The following is a 6,147-nucleotide window of genomic DNA, read 5'->3' as shown; positions in this document are numbered from 1 at the left end:
AACAATGATGAACGATGAACAACGATGAACGATGAACAACGATGAACGATAAACGATGAACGATGGACAATGAATTCCATATTATAGGCAATGATGAGTCTAATTAAAAACATTATGTCCTTCCCCGAAAAAAGTGATTCTGTACGAGTACGAGACACTATTCTAAAATCTCGATAACGTGTTGAGTCATATTTCCACCGACTCGTGGTGACTAGAACCGCTATCAGAATTCTCGCAGCTGTAGTAATTGCGGTCGTCCGATCTGCGGTCATCCAGGCTGCGGTCATAGAGGAATTAGCGCGATTTGTGGTCGCTGCTTGTTCTGCTTATTTTTAAAAACGTGATGGGGTTCGAGATGCGGTCTGGACGCGAAGTGTACCTAGCCAAGACTAAACCCTGGATTTCGACGTCAGTCGTCGAAGCACTTCCGTGAAACGGAGTCCAACTATGTTCTCTGCTTATCAAAGAAGATCTCGGATCAGGTGACAAACTCAGCTGCAACTAAACTTAACTAAATCTCTGACTACAAAGTTTTTGTACCTACGCCTTTTGTATCATCATCTTTGCTTTTTAGTATGGCGAATGAAATCGCCGAGTAATGAAGGTAAAGCGAGTAAGTAAATGAAGTAAGATCTTTTCGACCTGGAAGAATGGAGTTGGCGGAAACGTCGAAAGGAAAACCGTTGGTGCTCTACAAGGGATACCAGTTTCGCCAGTACAGGAGCAACAGGGAAGTGGTCACGTGGCTCTGTCTGAACGAGAAGACGTCCAAGTGCAAAGGTCGGATGGCCACTAGGAACGGAGAGATCCTGAGGTTCGTCGAGCACACCTGCAAGCCTGATCTGGCCAAGTGCGAGGTGAAGAAGCATGTAGCTATCGCGAGGAAGAGGGCGCGGGAGGAAGTGTTGCCCATCGCGCAGATATACAAGGAGGAAGTCGGACAATTGGTCAACAGGGGATACGAATTCATCACGAACGTTCCGCCTTATTCTTCGGTGAAGAGCTCGTTGTACAGGCTGAGACGTGGCAAGCCAGAAGAAACCAACGAAAGGGGAAACGATCAAGAGGACGTTCTCGTTTCGCAGGATCGATGAATTCAGGTTTTCTACTTCTATTCCAGTGTCGCGTTGTATATACTTTTGCGTAGTAAATATTTTATATCGTAGACTGTTTGAGACATAAGTTCTCCTTGGAGTTTGTGAAACTTATTTCGAAGAACATTAGACTACATATTTTAGACTAGAGTCAGCAGTAAAGAGGAGAGGGAGGGTATCACGAACAGTATCAAGATTTAAAGTGGAAAAGTATGGTTCTGGAAAGACTGATGTTGCTATTGAAAGATAGAAAGTATTAATGAAGCGTATTGCAAGTATATTGCTCCTTATGTTAAGATATAGATGCACACTGTTATTTGTAAGACAATTGTGACTCATTACTGTGGTGTATAATGATTCTTGAAGACATTAGAATGCTTGTTTGTAGCTTTCTTAGTTCGAGAAATGAGTGAGATGTAAAAGTAGTACTTTATCTTAGTCCATGAAGTATCTGAGGACATTTGATACTTGGTTACATCATCCAGTAAACAGTGATTCATTATCTTATGAATTTTACCCTTGTTTATGTAATTCATTCAATCAGTGCTTGTTAAAAAATAAATAACTTTAATCAACTTAATTTCCTAAGGTGATGGACCGATTGGGCACTTTGAATTTTTTAAGTTATAATTTATCGATAATTGTATACACATGTGCGAGATTCTCATGAAGCGCACGCGAGAGGTTATCAGAAAAATTCATTATGCTTTCAAGTTAACCTTTTGCACTTCACTTTTTGTTCAAATCAATTACGATATTTTCGAACGAGTCATACAAAAAGAAGGAAACAAATCTTTGAGTAGTACCTACAGTGGGTGTAGAAAGTATTCGTACACCGATCAATTTCCAAAAAAACTATGTAAAATTGTAATTTATTAACTTATTTTTTATAAACAATGACACTCTATATGTTCTCGGAAATCTCTAGAATAGATAGAGTACAAAAAAATAGGTATCTATGCAAGTTACGAAATTAACAAAAAAAAAAAAGTATTCATTCCACGACTGACTTATGACTGACTTACCACTCCCTTACTCACTCCACACTGTTTAATTTTTAAAACTTCATTAAAATAAAAGAAATTTACATTAATTTACAAGTATATAATACTTCCTTCGTGGGATTTCCTTTTGATTTTATAATTATCGCAACTCTTCTAAGCATTAAATTAACTAAATTATTAGTTATTCGAAGTGGGATCTTCTTCAGTTCCTCTATTAGAGCCATTTTTAAAAGTACTTTTCTGGAAATTAGTAAAATGTAGGAAACTAATTAGGAAACTAGTAAATGTTGTTTGGACTATATCTATCTTAGAGACTTCCAGGAATATGTAAAATATCATTGATTATAAAAAAAGAAGTTAAGAAACTACAATTTCACACTTACATTCTACAGTTACATTCTACACCCACTGTATATAAATTGAATTCAATAGACACTCGATACTAAAATCACGACTATTCATTGTGGTAGGGGTACAGACTTGCAATAATTCTTGAGCCTGAGCGTTATTTTTGTTGAGTTTAAGGGCTTCGGAGAGCATTAGTCTGGCTACAGCCATTTCCTTCAGAAAAATCTTGTATTCCGCGTGCGTCGTCAACAGATCGGATGTTCTCATGCCATTAGCATCTGCCATAAATTCATCCCAATAACGTTGAAACATTACGTACTTGTCCAGACAGCGTAGGACCTTTAAGAGCTTGTCCTGTCGAAGTATATTGATCCTAGTAATAGTTCTAAAGGCTATAAAGAAATAAGAAATTGAGTCTGTGGTGGCACCTCCGATCCTCACCACCAGAGGAAACCGCGCGTTTCCCACAAGCACTCGGTTCCGTTTAACTTTTCTATACAGGGTGTCCAAAAAATGTTGGAAATCCTTGAAAAGAGTGGTTCGGGGGGTGATTTGAAACAACTTTTTTCTTTGCGAAAGTGTTGTCCGAGGCTTCGTTAGGAAAATATTAACGGAAAACACTGACCAATCAGCGCGCGCTCTATTGGCATACTCGCGCTCTGATTGGTCGAAAAGCGCGGCCGCCTAGCGCCTAGAGTACGCTACCGCGGGCGCTCCACCGCCATACTCGCGCTCTAATTGGTCGGGGTTTTCTCTTAATATCTCCTTAAGGAAGCCTCGGACAAAATTTTTGCTAAGGAAAAAGTTGTTTCTGTTACGTATACAGAAACTCGCTGTTTGTTTCCGAAGCTCGCGTTCATCAATTTTATTTTATCTACCCTCCTAGAATTTGGAGCTCGGTCTCCCTGGAGTGCATCCTGGAGCTGCATACTCTTAACATCATCTTCGACTTGCGATGCGTGGGAAGACTTCTTATCTACCCTTTCCCAGGGAACGCAGCTGCTCACCTCAGAGCCACGAAAATCCTAACCGTCAGATTTCCAAATATGGAAATCACCGACGGATCCCCACCAACATTTAGGGGTATATAAACCCACGATTTTCGTTGCTCAGGGGATTAGAACGATAGAGTTACGTAGAGTCACATCACGTCCATCGTTGCAGAGTGTGCTTTAGTGAGATCGGGCTTCAGTTTCCCTTTCGATCAAGTTAACCTTATAGATCCGCGAAGACGGTTTTCATCTATTACGGCATTTAGAATCACACTCGACCCCCGCATCGCCAGTGCGTTAACACCGTGCAACAATTAGATAATTAAATTCGACGTTTACTACACACGACCGCGACAACACAACACTGCACATTTGTAACTTAGTATAGTTATTCTGAATATATATATTCTTTCGTGTAAATTCAAAGTTTCCTAAGTCAATTACTAAACCTTCACGATATAACAAGCAATCCTAGCCTGTGTAACGATCCCACAACATAATAACTTTGCCGCTCGAGTTATTATTCAATTAAATTAATAAGTTGCGAGGCTTTATCCGCGACGCGTAGTATTCATCAATGATACGATTTAAGCTCAGTGTATTCAACCCGAATTCCCTAATTCAACCTATCCTGCGGTTACCCTTTACTGGGAGATACCGATTCCTGCTAGCTATCTGACTTCGCGCAGAGTCGTCTGCATTGTCTAATCTATCCTCAGCCTTCGGCACCATTGATACACAATAATTAATCGTATTGGTTCAATTCTCAAATCTACCCCACTCGCTGGGCTCACACGCGCGTCGCTATCGCCCTGGCTCGTAACATTTCAAATCACCCCTCGAACCACACATTTCAAGGACCTCCAACATTTTCGGGACATCCTGTATAATCCGTTCCCGACCGAACTCCAAATATCCCTTTGAGTATATAGACATGGAGGGGAATTACCAGCACCGAAAGTGTGTCCAAAAAGTCTGCGTGGGAGAGAAAGATATAGAATTATATTTTTGTCTTCTCTGCGCATGCGTCAAATACAGTATGAATGCCATGCTATAGGTACATTGGCGGGCTGTGTTTCGTAAAGAGTATATGCACTCATTATCCACACTAAATGTAACGTTTATTGTAGAAAAATATGCGCATATTATCTTTACGGAATCCAACTACTGTTTATCTCAGCTAAAATCAATAACAGATGCCAAGGAATTATAAGTTGCATTAGAGTAAAATATAAATATATTGTATATACATAAAGCATTGGTTTTTTGTTTTATGCAGTATACAGATTTAGAGAATTTCGTATATTGAATATACATTTCTATTAAAATGATCTATTACAACAATTCATAAAACTGAAGTGTAGGGTTTTTATAGATTATATATGTATACTAAAAGTGCAGGTCAGTGCAGGTACGATTATAACGCATGCGCAGAGAGGACGAATATTACTCTATACCTTTCTCTTTCGCACAGACTTTGGGCACACTTTCGGTCTATACAGAACAAAGCAATTCATCCTCCATTTCTATATACTCAAAGGACGAAACGCTCCCTTTCTTTTCTCCTCTCTCTCGCTCTCCCTCTACTCGCGCTCAACCCCGCAAGTCTATTGGTTAAGAATCGCCAAGTTATAGCCTACTGTAACCTACTTGGACGTTCATCGCTGTGGTGCCACGCAATTTCACCACCAAAACTTGCTCGTAATCGCCAAGAGCTTCTAGCAGTTGATCTTTTTCCCAATACAAGTCGCCTCTTTTCGTGTAACACTCGACCAACTGGTCAATGTACATAACACTTATCTCTGCCTTTCCTAGTCTGGTGTCGAATTTTGTCATCCTTCGCGCCTTCTCGTAGTTGCTTGTGGCCGATGACCACTTTTCTTAAATAATACAATTTACAATTATATAATACTTAAGGTTGTTAAAACTTTGCAAGAGTCAGGACTCTGATAATTCAAGTTTACACCCCCCGTGTAACTATTCTCCAAAGCTTCAGATTTTAACAAACCCCTGCTAGATGCATATCAGATACCTTGACGGGAATATAAATCGCCTTTCAATGCATAGAATCCGTGGAACCTTGGATTTAAAAGTAGCCCCTTTTTGATCAACCCCCAAGCGTTCTCCAGGTCCTCCTCCTTCTCGGCAAGCTTGGAGGCCTGATTGAACAGTGCTCTCGACTGCTGAATCTCTCTGCTCCTGCTAAGTGGCTTGTAGTAGGACCACAGTTGGCGCAGCTGTTTTTAATCGCGCTCGTAAGTTCCATCGTGTTCTCTGTTACAGTTTCTCTGTGAGAACTACGTCATTGTAAACTATACATTCCTCAAAAGAGTTTACCTTAACACAGTTCTGTATAACGAAATTGATATCAAAGAGAAAGAAAGAGAATCTAAGGTGGAAGTGATTGAAAGAAAATGTGGAAAATAAGTTTGACTAAATTTAAAAGAATTATAGCTGTTAGTTTGATTAATCGTTTGGCTGAACTTTGGCTCAGGGGCCCATTTTTTTTTTGGTTAAAACTTATCAAATCTTGTGAATCTTATCAAATTATCAAATCCTGAGCCAAAGTTTAACCAATCGTTTGATACAATTTGATTTATCTGGATGGAGAAGCACCTTCGCGTTTATTAACACTTTACCTACCGGGCTATTTAGAAACAGACTTTAATTAAAAAAAGAATTTTCTACAGTATCATATGCCAATCTAGG

The sequence above is a fragment of the Hylaeus volcanicus genome, chromosome 4, assembly GCF_026283585.1.
Source record: "Hylaeus volcanicus isolate JK05 chromosome 4, UHH_iyHylVolc1.0_haploid, whole genome shotgun sequence".
Classification (NCBI taxonomy): domain Eukaryota; kingdom Metazoa; phylum Arthropoda; class Insecta; order Hymenoptera; family Colletidae; genus Hylaeus; species Hylaeus volcanicus.
Note: the sequence above shows the minus strand (reverse complement) of the source record.